General features: G+C 44.9%; 1 protein-coding gene across 4 annotated transcripts in view; it reads left to right on the top strand.

Moving 5' to 3' along the window:
* The first annotated feature begins 307 nt into the window (after positions 1–307).
* The window catches only part of LOC122922893 (gastrula zinc finger protein XlCGF57.1-like), a 31,169-nt gene continuing 12,249 nt past the window's right edge, over positions 308–19,227 (top strand). For 2 of the 4 annotated variants that reach the window (XM_044273651.1, XM_044273649.1), the window contains exons 1-2: positions 308–368; positions 1,448–1,605. The gene's annotated coding sequence lies outside the window, so the exon portion shown is untranslated. The remainder of the gene's footprint in view (positions 369–1,447; positions 1,606–19,227) is intronic. The other 2 variants (XM_044273650.1, XM_044273652.1) reach the window with 2 other exon arrangements.

Below are 19,227 nucleotides of genomic sequence, written 5' to 3'. Positions count from 1 at the left end.
ACAGCCCCCAGACCCCTCACCAGAGATCACTGACCACAGCACTGGTGCCTGCACTCCCCCTGCTCAGGAGGACACAGCAGTGCGGCTCTTACTCTGGAAGAAGCAGTTAAATGATCTAATGACGTCATGCCCTTAAAGAGGCCAATACATTCTAGGCTTTCCCGTGACAGCATACCTACAAGGAGCAACTGTATTCTAGTCACGCCATAAGGTCCCACGTGACTACAGCTGGAATGCAACTCCGGATAAGTCGTGGAACGCAAAATGGGAAGTAGATGTCAAACAGCAAGTATAATATCCGGTCCAGTGCTTTTCCACAAAGAAGAGAAAGAAGAGCAGAGCTCTGAGGATCTCAGCGTTTTATCAGGGTGAGGGCGGAGTCAGCTGTCATTGCTGCACGTTATACCGTTATTATACTGCTTTACATGATATACAGGATACCGCACGCCCCAATAGCACTATTATATTACACTTTACGAGGATATAATGGTGTACTTCATATGCTCAATACACCAAACCCACCTCGCATAGAGTAGTATAGCACGTTACCCCATTATTATCAAACTGCCCCTGTGGGGTATTATTGTACATCATACCATTATTGTAAAACGGTGTCCTATAATATAATATACCAGTATACCATGCCATTGTTATACTACAGCTCCATATGATATATTTACATGATATGCCTATTACACTAGAAATCCTGAAAATACAATAAACTACTGTACATTATACCATTATTATACTACAGCTCCATATGATATAGGACATTATATGTATACAATAAGCTTCCCATTGTTTTCTCTGGCTGTTTCCATGCAGATGTAGGCTGGTTGGTAATGTACTGGGGTGGAGAAGCTGGCTGTGCAATGTGGTAGCTTATAATGTGCACAAGTAGCTGCCAGAGTGGTACGGAGCTGGATAGTAATTTTTAGGGATGTTGGGTATGTACCTGGTTTACTGGTAATGTGAGACTATATCATGGTTAGGCCTCTTGCACACAGCCGTATGGCTTTTTCAGTATTTTGCGGTCTGCAAAAAATTCAGATGACGTCCGTGTGCATTCTGTTTTTTTGCGGAACGGAACAGCTGGCCCCTGATATAACAGTACTTTCATTCTATCTTTGAACGGAACGGAATGCATACAGAGTACCTTCCTTTTTTGGACAGATCCATTGAAATGAAAAGTTCCGTATACTGACCATATACGGAACAAAAAAAACTGAATGTAAACGGTAAAAAAAACGTTTGTGTGCAAGAGGCCTTAGATATGTGCATGGGTGTAGCTTCCCGGGATTTTGGACATGTGTGCTGGGTGCCGGGGCACCAACAATCTACTCTCCACGAAACAACTTTGATGTATGAGTATAAGTGGTATGATGAGTAGGTGAGAGGTTTATCTGCTAATGATTCTGGACTGCCCTACATATCTCTGTGCCTCCAGAACCACGTGCAAAGACTACCTGATGTCTTCACTTGTTCAGAGGGGTGACCATGGCCTGAGGTCCTGCCTCTGTTGCTCTTGACACCAGAACCAAGGAGTTCCAAAGGATCTGTATGAAGACGTGATAATGGAGACCAACCAGTTCCTTGCATCACTGGGTAAGCGGACATGTATTTCAGAATAGTGAGAGCTCATTAGAAGCTCAGATAAGGCATGGACATGTCCAAGGCATCACCAAGTTTAGCTTCTAATTGATAAGGAGGTCCTCGTGACGGCAGCGGCACAGTCACACTCACAGAATACAGTCCCTGTAAATGTCCCCTTTATTCTGCTGAGAGCACTTTGGGGGCAATTCTGAGGAATTGAACTACAACATACTTCAAAGTATTACTGTTTTTGTCTGGAGATCATCAAAACTGCTGTTGATGGATGGGTTATCCTTACTCCTCATCGATACTTAGTACTTTGAGTATATAAAGGTTTCCTGATGTAAATATGTCTAGGGTCTGATTAATTCAGCCAAGGACAACTGCTAAAGATGTCTGTCATATGTGATGTCCTAATAGAGATGCCACAGCTAGAATATCTGGTATAGCCGGGCGTCAAAGCTCTGTTGCACTCCGCACTATCTTGTAGAGAGCTATGCTATGTGTTAGAGGTTCCGTAGTATCAGTTTTAGGCCTCATGCACACGACCATTGTTGTGTTCCGTGTCCGTTGTTCCGTTTTCCGTGATTTTCTGCGGACCCATTGACTTTCAATGTGTCTGTGGAAAACTCGGCCAGTGCACCGTTTGTCATCCGCGTCCATGATCCGTGTTTCCAGTCCGTGAAAAAAATAAGACCTGTCCTATTTTTTTCACAGACAACGGTTCGCGGACCCATTCAAGTCAATGGGTCCGTGAAAAAACACGGAGGCACACAAGATTGTCATCCGCGTCCGTGATGCGTGTCTGTTTTTTTCCTATCATTTGCAAGTCAAACTTGACTTGGATTTTTTTTCACTTTCCTTCATGTCTGGTGATCCTCCAAAAATCAAGGAAGACACACGGAAACAAAAACGGAACAACGGAAGCCCGTTTTGCGGACCGTGAAAAAATGCTGTTGTGTGCATGAGGCCTTAGTGGCAGATTAGATTTTTTTTTATCTCTCCTGAATAATGTTAGTAAATACTTATATTCCCCTGAAATAAGAATTCTGGATCATATTGTCTAACACCTCTGCATTGTGCCATTCCTCCTCCTAGAAATGTATGAATACATTGACAGCTGGGTTTTACTCTTCTCCTTGGCAGTGGGGGTATCAACAGTGACTGGGCACTGTCCATATGTGGGACATACCCCTAACAGGTAACAGTTAGCTGTCAATTTATTTATGCATTTCCAGTAGTAACAGAGGATTGGCACATTTAGGCCGAGTTCTGAGAAAAGATGCTCCAGAATTATTTCATGAAGAATACGGTAATAGAACTTTTTACACAAACCTATGTCAGAAGAGCTCAGGGTAAGGACTCTTTCACACTACCGTATGGCTATTTCAGTGTCTTGCGGTCCGTTTTTCACGGATCCGTTGTTCGGTTTTTCGTTTCCGTTGTGTTTCTGTTTAGGTTCCGTTTTTCTATTCCGTTTTTCCGTATAGCATATAGAGTAATTACATAGAACAAATTGGGCTGGGCATAACATTTTCAATAGATGGTTCTGCAACAAGCGGAACGGATACGGAAGACATACGGATGCATTTTCGTATGCATTCAGTTTTTTTTTTGCTGACCCATTGACTTTAACCACCTCAGCTCCCCTAGCTTAAACCCCTTAATGACCAGACCACTTTTTTCAATTCTGCACTACACTACTTTCACAGTTTATTGCTCAGTCATACAACTTACCACCCAAATGAATTTTACCTCCTTTTCTTCTCACTAATAGAGCTTTCATTTGGTGGTATTTTATTGCTGCTGACATTTTTACTTTTCTTTATATTAATCGAAATTGAACGAAATTTTTGCAAAAAAATGACATTTTTCACTTTCTGTTGTTACATTTTTCAAATAAAACTACATTTCTATATAAATTTTTCTCTAAATTTATTGTTCTACATGTCTTTAATAAAAAAAAATTGAAGTAAGTGTATATTTATTGGTTTGGGTAAAAGTTCTAGCGTTAACAAACTATGGTGCAAAAAAATCAATTTACGCACTTTGACTTTCTGAGCACCTGTCATGTTTCCTGAGGTTCTACAATGTCCAGACAGTAGAAACACCCCACAAATGACACCATTTCGGAAAATAGACACCCTAAGGTATTTTTTTTTTTTTCTTACAAAGTCTCATATTCCACTAACTTGTGACAAAAATTTTTTTTTTACATGAACTCACCATACCCCTCACGGAATAGCTTGGGGTGTCTTCTTTCCAAAATGGGGTCACATGTGGTATCGCCGTACTCAGAAGAAGTAGGGCAATGTGTTTTGGGGTGTATTTTTACATATACCATGCTGGGTGAGAGAAATATCTCTCTAAAAGACAACTTTTCCATTTTTTTTATACAAAGTTGTCATTATACAGAGATATTTCTCTCACCCAGCATGGGTATATGTAAAAATACACCCCAAAACACATTGCCCTACTTCTCCTGAGTACGGCGATACCACATGTATGACAATTTTGTTGCAGCCTAGGTGCACAAAGGGGCCCAAATTCCAATGAGTATCTTTAGAATTTCACAGGGCATTTTTTACGCATTTGGATTCCAAACTACTTCTCACGCTTTAGGGCCCCTAAAATGCCAGGGCAGTATAAATACCCCACAATTGACCCCATTTTGGAAAGAAGACACCCCAAGGTATTCCATGAGGGGCATGGCGAGTTCCTAGAATTTTATTATTTTTTTGGCACAAGTTAGCGGAAAATGATATTTTTTTTATTTATTTTTTTCCTTACATATTCTCATATTCCACTAACTTGTGACAAAAAATACAATTTTACATGAATTCGCTATGCCCCTCACAAAATACCTTGGGGTGTCTTCTTTCCAAAATGGGGTCACTTGTGGGGTATTTATACTGCCCTGGCATTTTAGGGGACCTAAAGCGTGAGAAGTAGTTTGGAATCCAAATGCGTAAAAAATGCCCTGTGAAATCCTAAAAGTACTCATTGGAATTTGGGCCCCTTTGCGCACCTAGGCTGCAAAAAAGTGTCACACATGTGGTATCGCCGTACTCAGAAGAAGTAAGGCAATGTGTTTTGGGGTGTATTTTTACATATATCCATGCTGGGTGAGATAAATATCTCTGTAAAAGACAACTTTTCCCATTTTTTTATACAAAGTTGTCATTTTACAGAGATATTTCTCTCACCCAGCATGGGTATATGTAAAAATACACCCCAAACCACATTGTCCTACTTCTCCTGAGTACGGCGATACCACATGTGTGACACTTTTTTGCAGCCTAGGTGCACAAAGGGGCCCAAATTCCAATGGGTACATTTTAGGAGGGCATTTTTATTCCAAACTACTTCTCACGCTTTAGGGCCCCTAAAATGCCAGGGCAGTATAAATACCCCACATGTGACCCCATTTTGGAAAGAAGACACCCCAAGGTATTCTGTGAGGGACATGGCGAGTTCATAGAAGTTTTTTTTTTGTTCTTTTTTTTCTTACAAAGTCTCATATTCCACTAACTTGTGACAAAAAAATAAAATTTTACATGAACTCGCCATGCCCCTCACGGAATACCTTGAGGTGTCTTCTTTCGAAAATGAGGTCACATGTGGGGTATTTATACTGCCCTGGCATTTTAGGGACCCTAAAGCGTGAGAAGAAGTCTGGAATCCAAATGTCTAAAAATGCCCTCCTAAAAGGTACTCATTGGAATTTGGGCCCCTTTGCGCACCTAGGCTGCAAAAAAGTGTCACACATGTGGTATCGCCATACTCAGGAGAAGTAGGGCAATGTGTTTTGGGGTGTATTTTTACATATACCCATGCTGGGAGAGAGAAATATCTCTGTAAATGACAACTTTTTACTTTTTTTTATACAAAGTTATCAATTTACTGAGATATTTCTCTCACGCAGCATGGGTATATGTAAAAATACACCCCAAAACACATTGCCCTACTTCTGAGTACGGCGATACCACATGAGTGACACTTTTTTGCGGCCAAGATGCGCAAAGGGGCCCAAATTCCAATGAGTACCTTTAGGATTTCACAGGGCATTTTTACGCATTTGGATTCCGTGAGGGGTATGGTGAGTTCATGTGAGATTTTATTTTTTGTCACAAGTTAGTGGAATATGAGACATTGTAAGAAAAAACTAAAAAACTAAAATCAATTTCCGCTAACTTGTGCCCCAAAAAAAAATCTTCTATGAACTCGCCATGCCCCTCAAAAGTGATCTTTATAGCGCCACAGTGATTTTACGGGGTTTTTGCAGTGATCAGGCCTGATCGGGCAAACACTGCGTTATTTGTAGAGCCTATAGAACATGTCCTATTCTTGTCCGCAATTGCAGACAAGAAAAGGCATTTTCTGTATAGTTCTGGCAATGTGCAGATCCGCAAAATGCGGAAAGCACATTGCCAGGGTCCGTGTTTTACAGACGTCTGAATGGAGCCTTACAGGGGGGTGATCAATGACAGGGGGGTGATCAGGGGTTAATAAGTGACCGGGGGGGGGTGTAGTGTAGTGTGGTGATTGGTGCTACTTACAGAGCTGCCTGTGTCCTCTGGTGGTCGATCCAAGCAAAAGGGACCACCAGAGGACCAGGTAGCAGGTATATTAGACGCTGTTAACAAAAGAAGTTAACAGCGTATACGAACGCAAAAAACGAAATACCTAAGGCCTCTTTCACACTTGCGTTGTCCGGATCCGGCGTGTACTCCACTTGCCGGAATTACACGCCGGATCCGGAAAAAACGCAAGAGTACTGAAAGCATTTGAAGATGGATCCGTCTTCAAAATGCTTTCAGTGTTACTATGGCAGCCAGGACGCTATTAAAGTCCTGGTTGCCATAGTAGGAGCGGGGAGCGGGGGAGCAGCATACTTACAGTCCGTGCAGCTCCCGGGTGCTCCAGAATGACGTCAGAGCGCCCCATGCGCATGGATGACGTGCCATGCGATCACGTCATCCATGCGCGTGGGGCGCCCTGACTTCACTCTGGAGCGCCCCAGGAGCCGCACGGACGGTAAGTATACTGCTCCCCCGCTCCCCACTACACTTTACCATGGCTGCCAGGACTTTAGCGTCCCGGCAGCCATGGTAACCATTCAGAAAAAGCTAAACGTCGGATCCAGCAATGCGTCGAAACGACGTTTAGCTTAAGGCCGGATCCGGATCAATGCCTTTCAATGGGCATTCATTCCGGATCCGGCCTTGCGGCAAGTCTTCAGGATTGCTGCGGTATTTTCTCCGGCCAAAAAACGTTCCGTTCCGGAACTGAAGACATCCTGATGCATCCTGAACGGATTTCACTCCATTCAGAATGCATTAGGATAAAACTGATCAGGATTCTTCCGGCATAGAGCCCCGACGACGGAACTCTATGCCGGAAGAAAAGAACGCAAGTGTGAAAGAGCCCTTACCCTAAGTTCACACTTGAGCGTTTTACAGCGCGTTCCTACGCGCTGTAAAACGCGCAACACATGAAAACCAATGCTTCCCTATGGGGCTGGTTCACATTTTTGCGTTTTACAGCGCGTTTGAACGCGCTGTAAAACGCCCGACGCTCAAACAAGTACAGGAGCTTTTTTGGGCGCGTTTGACGCGCGTTTGGACCATAGACTCTTTGGACAACACTGCTGTCAATCACCCAAACGCGCGTTTACTATTAAAAAAACGTGCATAAAACCGCGCGACAAAATCGCGCATAAAAACGCGCGTTTGCGAAACGCTTAGGTGTGAAACCAGGGTTACACAGACCTGCTTGAATATTGAGGCGAGTGAATGTAGTAGTTTGATTGTATCTTTATAGATGGCTTTCTGAACAAATGTAGATGATGTAATATTAGTAGTTTAATCTGTCAGGTTTATATTTTTTAGCAAATATGCAGGCGATGAGAAACCGCATCACATTTGTGATATTTGGGAATTTTGCACCCCTTGATCTGGTATTTTTACGATTTTATATGTATGTAAGCCTGTGCTAATGTACTAGTTATAGTGAACACTTCATGCATTGCTTTCCTGAAGTTCATGGTTGTTACAAAATTGCAAGAAGGTGTAAAGGACTAAAGATGGGAATTTTACCGTTTATTTTGAGGAGATATATAAGGTGTGGGGTAAATGCTCAGATCAAGATTTTTACTCTCTTCGATTTTGCTGATTTGTATTTAGATGTATATATGTAGATATAGGCCTACGTGGCAGGTGTGAACTTTTAGATTTCTGAGTTGTGGTCTGTCACCTTGGAGAAGACTTACACTTTGATGTAAAATTGCATGCAGCCACCATCAATGTAAGGCTACTTTCACACTGGCGTTTCTGGATCCGCTTGTGAGATCTGTTTCAGGGATATATATAAATACATTTTTACACTAATTCATTTATTTTGTGGAGAAAATAATTTCTCCAATTCGTTGTGTTTATTATTATTTTTTTCGTTTTTCCTTCTACAGCCTGTGCTTCCTGTGCACAGAAGGCTGCTCAGATGACGATTCTCTGTAACTCCTCCCGGCGCAATGTCTCTCTCCCTACTCTACACCCCCCTCTTTTTTCAGGATGGCAGAGCGGTGCAGACTGCAGACATAACCCCTTCCATGCTGTGGTCCTTAGGGACCTTAGTATGGAAGGGGCTGCTGTGGCAGCCACCCGATTGTCATGTGGGGAACATGCCCCAACCCCATTCCGTTCAGTATGGCCGTCTGTGACCCCCCTCCTCTCGGATGGCAGCGCAGCAGTCCTGCATTCCTCCCGACAACCCCCCGCCCGTCAAGGCTGGACACATAAATCCCTTCTCCCCCCCTCCCAGTACAGGATCGCCAAGCTGTGCAAGTAGCCCCCCTCCCCTTTAGGCGCGGCAGCACAGAGCCCCAGCCTACCCTTCCCCCGTTCAAGATGGCTGAGCGAAGCCTCCCTCCCCTTCAGGACAGCGCGGCAGCCAAGCGCCCCCCTCCCTCCATAAGTATTTGGACTAACTTCCCAAAAAATGGTAGAAAAAGCGATCAAAAGGGTCATATGTACCCAAAGTAAGCACCAATCAAACTGTCACCTCATTCCGCAAAAAATGAGACCCAACCTACGACAATCGCCCCAAAAATATAAAAAATATGGCTTTCAGAAAATGAGGACACAAAAACATGATTTATTTTTCAAAAATGCTTTTATTATGTAAAATAAAATTAAAAAAATGCACATATTAGGTATTGCCGTGTCTGTAACGACCCAAAAATATCATGTGATCTAAGGCTACTTTCACACTCGCGTGTGGTGCGGATCCGTCTTGTATCTGCACAGACGGATCCCCACCGATAATGCAAACGCTTGTATCCGTTCAGAATGGATCCGTTTGCATTATTCTTTTAAAAAAAAGTCTAAGTCAAAACGGATCCGTCCTGACTTACATTGAAAGTCAATAGGGGACTGATCCATTTTCAATTGCACCATATTGTGTCAGTGAAAACGGATCCGTCCCCATTGACTTACATTGTAAGTCAGGACGGATCCGTTTGGCTCTGCATCAGCAAGCAGCGTTTTGGTGTCTGCCTCAAAAGCGGAACGGAGACCAAACGCAGCCAAACTGATGCATTCTGAACGGATCCTTATCCATTCAAAATGCATTGGGGCTGAACTGATCCGTTTTGGGCCGCTTGTGAGAGCCCTGAAACGGATCTCACAAAATGACCCAGAAACGCAAGTGTGAAAGTAGCCTAACCCGTCTGGTGAACGTTGTAAAAAAATTATATAAAAAATGTGTCAAAAAAGCAATTTTTTATACCTTACATCACAAAAAGTGTAATACCAATCAATCATAAAGGCGACCAACAAACATGGCTCAGTTACACTAGGTTTGTCAGGAGGAATGGGCCCATATTCCGACCAACTATTGTGAGAAGCTTGTGGAAGGATAGCCAAAACATTTGACCCAAGTCATACAGTTTAAAGGGCAATGGTACCAAATATTAATTGCGGAAAGTAATAAAAATGCCTTAAAACATTCTCTCTCTCTCCTTATTCTGGCATTTGGCAAATAATAATAATTATGGTAATCCTAATTGACCAAAAACAGGAAAGGTTTATTCTGATTTCATGTGAGATATTGAGAAAAACATGCATATGTGTCTTTTTATATAGTGTATGTAAAAATATTGTAGGAAGGTGCAAGGGTCCGTCGTTAACAGAAGGTATGTGTCACCAAGGTTCCTGGCCTTGGTGAAGTAAAAGCCGGTATTTTCAGGTCAGCGGCAGCTAATGCTGATTGACACTTTGCTATTTTAGTATGGCTGTATAGCTGATCCGCGATGGCTCTTACTGGGAATAGTCAAAAGTGATGGGTGGGTGACTACTCCCCACGTTCCAGGGTGGGTCTTGACTGGCCTATAAAAAAAACAGCCAGCAGTGTCAGCTGTGAGTGATTACCTCTCTCACAGAGGAGCTCTGGCAATCACTGGTGTGGGAACTGAGCCCTGTGCTTGGCTGAAAAGCTGAGTGTGTGTTGGGAGAGCAGGCCACCTAAAGCCTGCATTTTGACTGCTGGAGGCAGAACCGCCGACGAGGTGACTTATTTTTTGTTATGCATGAACTTTCTACTTGGTGTGAACAAACACCAACCATGCCAAGGTTTTTTGTTTGACCTTATGTGTAAATAAACACGCACATTTGAATTACGTACTTTGCCTCTGTACTGCACCCGCTTATCAACTTGGCGATCCCCAAGTTGACCACCGCAGACAACGTCAAAACCTATCTGGTGATCTTCAAGAAGGTGGCCGTGAGAGAGAAGCTACCCTGGGAGCAATGGACTGAGGTCATCGCAACGTTCCTGGCGTCTGGACCCCAGCAGGTGTATTTTGACTTACCGGATGATCAAGCGGCTGATTACCCGACAGTAAAGGGTGAGATCCTGGCGAGACTGGGGGTGAATGTATTAGTCCGGGACCAGCGGGTGCATCAGTGGGAGTTTAACCCGGCTGAGCCCGCGAGGCCCCAGTATTATACCCTATTACACCTGTTGCAAAAATGGCCCAATGAGTCCCAATGCTATGTTGGACCGTCTGTTGGCTGATGTGTTCTGGAGGGCTTTGCCGTACCCCCTCCAGCACTGGATCGGCCAGGTGCCTCCTGGTAATGCCCTTGTGATGATGGACCTGGTGGAACGCTATTAGGGTACCAGGAATTTGAAAGGGGGTTCGTTTGGGAGGGGGGCAGCCAAACCCTAACAATCTCCATCCCAGACCCAGGGACTTGTGCCAACCAAACCCGCCCAGTAGACCCGGCTCCGATAGTATACTGGCGGTGTCAGGAGCCTGGCCACAGAAGGGCCGACTGTCCCCATCGGGGCGAACCCGTGGAGACTAACTATGGATACCGCAACTCGTTGTACGCCAGGAAGCTGTGTGCATCAGGTATCCCAGAGACTATAGACAATAACCATCTGTGCCAGGTAGAAGTGGTAGACACTCTGGCAGTGGCTTTGTTGGACTCAGGGAGTCTGATGTCCCTGGTCAGAGCTACCCTGGTGCGGCCCGACGAGTATACTAGCCGAAAAATCGCGCTCGTGTGCATACATGGAGATTTAAAGGATTATCCCACCGCCCTGGTGTCTCTATCCATGGGAGGCGGCAAGTGGACCCACGAGGTGGCCGTTGCCACCACTTTACCTTATGAACTAATAATAGGGAGAGACTTTCTGGGCTTCCCGGCCCTGTGGCCGGCTGTGAAAGTTGTTGATGCCCCTGAGTCAGGGGTAACTTCAGCAGAGTGGCTTGGCTCGGGCGGTAGGCCATAACCCTGGGAACCCGAGGCCAAAGGGCCAGCAGTAGGGGTGACCACCACTGCGGTAGAAGAGGGGGAGACAACTCCGCTGAGTGTGTTGGTAGGAGACGTTGAGGACTTGCCGCCGGGTCCTGAATGTCTCCGGTGAAAATTTTGGAACCGCACAACACCGGGACCCAACCTTATCCCGGGCCTGGGAGAATGTGGTAATAATTGATAGTGAAGCACAACAACCTGGGGCCGAGTCGATGTTTCCCCGTTTTGTCGTTCACCAGGAAATGCTGTATCGGGTAAACCAACTACGGGATGAGCATATTGAACAGCTGGTGGTGCCCAAGGCGTATCGCAAGCTCGTATTGGAGCTTGCCCACCAACATGTTCTTGGGGGTCACTTGGGGTGGCAGAAAACACAGGACTGGATACTACAGCGGTTTTACTGGCCCAGTGTGTTCAGAGAGGTAGAAGAGTTTTGTAAGGCTACTTTCACACTTGCGTTCGGAGCGGATCCGTCTGGTGTCTGCACAGACGGATCCGCACCTATAATGCAAACGCTTAGATCCGTTCAGAAGGGATCCGTTTGCATTACCATGAATTTATGTTCATGATAGTGCAAACTGATCCGTTTTGACTTTACATTGAAAGTCAATGGGGGACGGATCCGTTTGAAAATAGAGCCATACTGTGTCAACTTCAAACGGATCCGTCCCCATTGACTTACATTGTAAGTCTGGACGGATCCGTTTGCCTGAGCGGAGGACAAACGGTGCCAGACTGATGCATTCTGAGCGGATCCGCATCCACTCAGAATGCATTAGGGCTGGACGGATCCGTTCGGGGCCGCTTGTGAGAGCCTTCAAACGGAACTCACAAGCGGAGCCCCGAACGCAAGTGTGAAAGTAGCCTAAGTGTTGCCCAACCTGCCAGATACATAGCCCCCAGCCACACTTTCGGAGCCCCCTGGTACCTCTCCTGATTATCGAGGTCCTGTTTGAGCGAATTGATATGGATCTCATAGGCCCAGTACCGAAGTCCGCTAGAGGGCACCAACACATCTTGGTCGTCCTTGACTACGCCACTCGGTACCCGGGGGCGGTGCCACTGCAACATACATTAGCCAAACTCATAGCTAAGGAGTTATCGGAGATAGTTTCCCGAGTGGGACTACCTAAAGAGGTTCTGACTTTTATGTCCAAGGTCATGAAGGAACTCTGTAAGTTTCTCCACATAAAACAGCTACGGATGTCCGTGTATCATCTGCAAACGGATGGCCTGGTAGAGAGATTTAATCAAACATTAAAAAACATGTTATAAAAAGAGTGGTGTCTAAGGATGGGAGAAACTGGGACCTTCTTCTGCCCTATCTCATGTTCGTAGTGCGAGAGCCCCAGGGCTCTACTGGGTTCTTGCCCTTCGAACTGCTATATGGCAGACACCCTCACGGTCTGTTGGACATAGCCAAAGAAGCGTGGGAACAACAACCCACACCACACAAAAGTGTTATTGAATACGTCACCCAGATGCAAGGACGGATGTAGACAGTGTTGCCTCTGGTCAGGGAGCATATGGAGGCAGCACAGCGAGCCCAGAGTAGGGTCTATAATCGTCAGGCTCCGTTCTGGAACTTTAACCCGGGTGAACAGGTTTTGGTTCTGGTACCAACCGTAGACAGTAAGTTCCTAGCTAGGTGGCAGGGGCCCTACGAGGTACTTGAGAAAGTGGTAGATGTAAATTACAAGGTACACCAGCCGGGGCGGCGAAAGCCGGAGCAGGTGTACCATGTGAATTTACTAAAACCATGGAAAGATAGGGAGTCCTCTACTGAAGACCGTCTGCTGCCAGGTTTTGTAGGAGAAAAGGTTCAGGCTCCTCAGTCTGATGCAAGAGAAGCAGTTTCCACAGCAAAAATTGCTGACAGCTTCTCCTCTAAACAGGCTCAGGAAGCCAGGGAGTTCATTAGTCGGAACGCAGATGTGTTCTCGGACCTCCCTGAACGCACTTCCATAATCCAGCATGACTTTGTCACTGAGCCTCAGGCAAAAGTCCGGTTAAAACCATACCGGGTACCCGAGGCTTGGCGTCAAGCCAGGAAGTGCAGCTAATGCTGCAACTAAACGTCATTCAGGAGTCCACAAGTGAATGGGCCAGTCCGATAGTCTTAATACCCAAGCCTGATGGGACGTTACGGTTCTGTAACAATTTTCGCAAACTAAACACAATCTCCAAGTTTAATGCGTATCCCATGCCCAGGGTAGATGAGCTTATCGAGAGGTTAGGACAAGCCCGATATTTTTCTGTTTTGGACCTCACGAAGGGCTACTTGCAGGTGCCCTTAACGGAGGCTGCCTTTGTCACCCCTGAGGGGCTGTATCAGTATAAAGTGTTACCCTTTGGTCTGCATGGTACCCCCGCCACGTTCCAATGACTCATGGACATTGTACTTCTTCCACATCATCGGTACGGGTCGGCTTACCTGGACGATATCGTCATCCACAGTACCGACTGGGAAAGTCATCTACCCAAAGTGCAGGCTGTAGTGGACTACCTTAGGAAGGCTGGACTGACCGCTAACCCAAAAAAATTTGCGATAGGGTTAGAGGAGACTAAGTACCTGGGGTATGTCATTAGACGTGGAGTCATCAAACCCCAAGTGAATAAAATAGAAGCGATTCGGAATTGGCCTCGACCTGTCACCATTAGGCAAGTAAAGTCGTTCCTGGGAATGGTGGGCTATTATATGAGGTTCGTTCACCATTTTGCCATTTTAGCGGCTCCTTTGACAGGGCTCTTGAAGGGACGGGAGTCCGTGATGGTCCGCTGGAATCACCAGGCGGAAGAGGCTTATTCCGCGTTGAAGTTGGTCCTGTGCGGGTCACCGCTTTTGGTGACGCCCAAATTCAAGAGGGAGTTTGTGGTACACACCGATGCCTCTGAAGTAGGCCTCGGAGCTGTACTCTCTCAGGAAATCAATGGGGAGGAACATCCCATTGTTTTTCTCAGCTGCAAACTCACCCCAGCCGAGACTAGGTACAGTATAGTGGAGAGAGAGTGCCTGGCCATCAAATGGGCACTCGAGTCTCTCCGCTGTTATCTGTTGGGGAGAAAGTTCTGTCTGGTGATCGACCACTCGCCTCTCAAGTGTATGAGCCAGGCCAAAGAGAGGAATGCTCGGGTCACCAGATGATGCTTGTTATTACAGAACTTCAAGTTCTCAGTAGAACACAGGGCAGGCCTCTTACAAGGAAACGCGGATGCCCTGTCTTGAGTACACTGTCTGGCAAGTGTTCACCCCCTCAGGGTTGAACAAAGGGGGAGGTATGTAGGAAGGCGCAAGGGTCCGTCGTTGACGAAAGGTATGTGTCACCGAGGTTCCTGTCCTTGGTGAAGTAAGAGCCAGTATTTTCAGGCGTCAGTGGCAGCTAATGCTGATTGACACTTTTCTATTTTAGTATGGCTGCATAGCTGATCCGGGACGGCTCTTACTGGGAGTAGTCAAAGTGTTGGGTGGGTGACTACTCCCCTCATTTCAGGCTGGGTCTTGACTGGCCTATAAAACCCAGCCAGCAGTGTCAGCTGTGAGTGATTACATCTCTCTGACAGAGGAGCTCTGGCAATCACTGGTGTGGGAACTGAGCCCTGTGCTGGGCTAAAAAGCTGAGTGTGTGTTGGGAGAGCAAGCCACCTAAAGCCTGCATTTTGACTGCTGGAGGCAGAACCGCCGACATGGTGAAGGTTTTTTGTTATGCACGAACTTTCTACTTGGTGTGAACAAACACCAACCAAGAGTGTTTTTTGTTTGACCTTATGTGTAAATAAACACGAACATTTGAATTACGAACTTGTACTTTGCCTCTGTACTGCACCCGCTTATCCCAACTACCAGAGCGAATCCCCACAATATATATACAGGATGGGAAATGACATAGGTGTCTCCCAAAAGATAATAAGACGATGTACAAGAGGCATTATTGTGGGAAAAAAACATTTCTCAGCTTTTATTTACATTTGAGCAAAAAGTGTCCAGTCCAAAATTATTCATACCCTTCACAAACTGTTACAGTCTGTGGGAAGAATCCTAAGTTCTATACCATTGCAAATAGTAAGCTGTTCTAAAGCATCCTAATTACCCTGATTAATTGGGAACAGCTGTTTTAATCAACTCAACAAGTGAAAAACAGCAGCTCTCTGCAGTTGGTTTGTGGACAGTCATGGCTAAGACAAAGGAGCTCAGTGAGGACCTGCGGCTGCGCATTGTGGCTGCTCACAAGTCAGAAAAGGGCTACATGGCCATTTCTAAATGTTTTCAAGTTCCAGTGGCTACAGTGCAAAGTATTATTAAAAAATACAAGATGTTCCAGCACTGGAAAATCTCAGAGGACGTGGTCGGAAGCCAAAATTAACACTGAAGAGGACAGTATACTACTACAAAGCGATCTGGATAGACTGGAGGCTTGGGCGGATAAGTGGCAGATGAGGTTTAACACTGACAAATGTAAAGTTATGCACATGGGAAGGAATAATGCAATTCACCCGTTCATACTAAATGGTAAAACACTCTGTAACACTGACATGGAAAAGGATCTAGGAATTTTAATAAACAGCAAACTAAGCTGCAAAAACCAGTGTCAGGCAGCTGCTGCCAAGGCCAATAAGATAATGGGTTGCATCAAAAGGGGCATAAATGCCCGTGATGAGAACATTGTCCTACCACTTTACAAATCATTAGTCAGACCACACATGGAGTACTGTGTACAGTTCTGGGCTCCTGTGAACAAGGCAGACATAGCAGAGCTGGAGAGGGTCTAGAGGAGGGCAACTAAAGTAATAACTGGAATGGGGCAACTACAGTACCCTGAAAGATTATCAAAATTAGGGTTATTCACTTTAGAAAAAAGACGACTGAGAGGAGATCTAATTACTATGTATAGATATATCAGGGGTCAGTACAGAGATCTATCCCATCATCTATTTATTTATCCCCAGGACTGTAACTGTGACGAGGGGACATCCTCTGCTACTGGAGGAAAGAAGGTTTGTACACAAACATAGAAGAGGATTCTTTACGGTAAGAGCAGTGAGACTATGGAACTCTCTGCCTGAAGAGGTGGTGATGGTGAGTACAATAAATGAAATTCAAGAGGGGCCTGGATGTATTTCTGGAGTGTAATAATATTACAGGATATAGCTACTAGAGAGGGGTCATTGATCCAGGGAGTTATTCTGATTGCCTGATTGGAGTGAAGGAAGGAATTTTTTATTCCCCTAAAGTGGGGACAAAGAAGAAGACTTCTGGTCTTCTGTGTTATGGTCAGATGAAACAGAAATGTAATTGTTTCGTCACAATGATGTTTCCTTCATTTGGCGTATAAAAGGAGAAGCCTTCAACCCAAAGAACACCATCCCCACTGTCAAACATGGTGGTGGGAACCTAATGCTTTGGGGGTGTTTTTAAGCCAATGGACCAGGGAACCTAATAACAGTAAACGGCACCATGAAAAAAGACCAAATAATTAGGATTCTCAACGACAACATCAGGCAGCCTGCAGAGAAACTTGGCCTTGGGCACCAGTGGACATTTCAGCATGACAATGACCCAAAACACACAGCAAAAGTGGTGAAGTAATGGTTAGCAGACAACAACATTAATGTTTTGGAGTGGCCCAGCCAGAGTCCAGACTTGAATCCAATTGAGAATCTGTGGAGGGAGCTAAAGATCAGGGTGATGGCAAGAAGACCCTCCAACCTGAAAGATTTGGAGCTCATTGCTAAAGATTCCAAAGGAGAAGAAATCCAGCTTCTAAAAATCTGATCCTTTATTCCAAAAAGTCAAAAACGATTTTCTATTGATTACGTTTTTAACTTTTTGGAATAAAGGATCTGATTTTTAGAAGCTGGATTTCTTCTCCTTTGGAATCTTATTCGTAGCCGAGTCCAGGCAACGTCCGTGCATCTGAAAATCTGAGATAGTCTTTGCAGCGCTCACCTTTCTCATTGCTAAAGAGGAATGGGCAAAAATACCTGTGGAGACATGCAAAAAGCTGGTCTGCAATTATAGGAAGCGTTTGATTGCTGTAATAGCCAATAAAGGCTTTTCTATTGATTATTGAGAAGGGTATGAATTATTTTGGACTGGACACTTTTTGCTCAAATGTAAATAAAAGCTGAGAAATGTTTTTTTTTTTTTTCCCCCACAATAATGCCTCTTGTACATCGTCTTATTATCTTTTGGGAGACACCTATGTCATTTCCCGTCAAAAAATTACTTGCTGGTTGAATAAAAGTAACTTTAAGTCAAAATTTACCAGGGGTATGAATAATTATGGGCAGCACTGTATATATACACTCACCTAAAGAATTATTAGGAACACCATACTAATACGGTGTTGGACCCCCTTTTGCCTTCATAACTGCCTTAATTCTACGTGGCATTGATTCAACAAGGTGCTGATAGCATTCTTTAGAAATGTTGGCCCATATTGATAGGATAGCATCTTGCAGTTGATGGAGATTTGAGGGATGCACATCCAGGGCACGAAGCTCCCGTTCCACCGCATCCCAAAGATGCTCTATTGGGTTGAGATCTGGTGACTGTGGGGGCCATTTTAGTACAGTGAACTCATTGTCATGTTCAAGAAACCAATTTGAAATGATTTGAGCTTTGTGACATAGTGCATTATCCTGCTGGAAGTAGCCATCAGAGGATGGGTACATGGTAGTCATGAAGGGATGGACATGGTCAGAAACAATGCTTAGGTAGCCGTGGCATTTAAACGATGGCCAATTGGCACTAAGGGGCCTAAAGTGTGCCCAGAAAACATCCCCCACACCATTACACCACCACCACCAGCCTGTATAGTGGTAACAAGGCATGATGGATACATGTTCTCATTCTGTTTACGCCAAATTTGGACTCTACCATTTGAATGTCTCAACAGAAATCGAGACTCATCAGACCAGGCAACTTTTTCCAGTCTTCAACAGTCCAATTTTGGTCAGCTTGTGCAAATTGTAGCCTCTTTTTCCTATTTGTAGTGGAGATGAGTGGTACCCGGTGGGGTCTTCTGCTGTTGTAGCCCATCCGCCTCAAGGTTGTGCGTGTTGTGGCTTCACAAATGCTTTGCTGCATACCTCAGTTGTAACGAGTGGTTATTTCAGTCAACGTTGCTCTTCTATCAGCTTGAATCAGTCGACCCATTCTCCTCTGACCTCTAGCATCAACAAGGCATTTTCGCCCACAGGACTGCCGCATACTGGGTGTTTTTCACACCATTCTTTGTAAACCCTAGAAATGGTTGTGCGGGAAAATCTTAGTAACTGAGCAGATTGTGAAATACTCAGACCGGCCCGTCTGGCACCAACAACCATGCCACGCTCAAAATTGCTTAAATCACCTTTCTTTCCCATTCTGACATTCAGTTTGGAGTTCAGGAGATTGTCTTGACCAGGACCACAACCCTACATGCATTGAAGCAACTGCCATGTGATTGGTTGACTAGATAATCGCATTCATGAGAAATAGAACAGGTGTTCCTAATAATTCTTTAGGTGAGTGTATATATGTGTGTATATATATATATATATATATATATATATAAACAATGGCAGCACATCAGGCCAAATATAAATATGGAAGTGCAGGCCAATGGATCCGGTATCAAATCCAGGACAATATAAGAATTTGAAAAAATGGCAGCCCCTCTTCACAAAACATGAGTGAAAAGAAAAACACTTTATTCACCCCTGTGGTCACAACTAGGGATGAGCGAACTTGTGCTACCACGGACCATAACTAAGGGTCTATTCACACGTCCGTATAATGGGTCCGCATCCGTTCCGCAATTTTGCGGAAGGGTTG

Source organism: Bufo gargarizans, unplaced genomic scaffold (assembly GCF_014858855.1).
Source record: "Bufo gargarizans isolate SCDJY-AF-19 unplaced genomic scaffold, ASM1485885v1 original_scaffold_1027_pilon, whole genome shotgun sequence".
NCBI lineage: Eukaryota > Metazoa > Chordata > Amphibia > Anura > Bufonidae > Bufo > Bufo gargarizans.
The sequence above is the reverse complement of the archived record's forward strand: the minus strand, read 5'-3'. Positions and strand labels throughout refer to the sequence as shown.